The sequence below is a fragment of the Oculina patagonica genome, chromosome 3, assembly GCF_052425735.1.
Source record: "Oculina patagonica isolate OP01 chromosome 3, crgOcupat, whole genome shotgun sequence".
Taxonomy (NCBI): domain Eukaryota; kingdom Metazoa; phylum Cnidaria; class Anthozoa; order Scleractinia; family Oculinidae; genus Oculina; species Oculina patagonica.
The window spans coordinates 24,822,763-24,823,221 of record NC_135760.1 but is presented as its reverse complement, the minus strand read 5'-3'; positions in this window follow the sequence as shown (position 1 = coordinate 24,823,221).

Genomic DNA, 459 nt, shown 5'->3' with positions numbered 1-459 from the left:
TCAAAGGGCAATCCATAGATGTGTCTTGCCTACTGTTGAAGCAGTTGGCTAGGAGTGAAAAGCCCACACTACTCCGACACTCAATTTACAGCTCACTCCACTTGTTTATTGACAAGGACTTCTCCTACTCCTTTACAGGCATTACAGCTCTAATGTTACTTCTAACTCCTACAACTCTAATTCTTTTTTTTTTTTACAACTCTAATTCTAAGATCTTGCCCCAGCTCTTTTATTTTGACCAGTTCTAAACTGTCAATCAGCTGTCAAAATGTTAAAACGTGAAAATTTTTGCTTAGGGACTTGCGCTCTTTCCATCACGTAGTAGCACACATGCGCACAAGAAACTCTTGCGGTCGTTTTGCATAAAAAGCTTTGGAAGGCCAACTACGACACAATCGTTTTCGTGCTAAATTTTCACTACCGTCCAAATGGCATCTGGTCAAAACAAAACAATGTGAG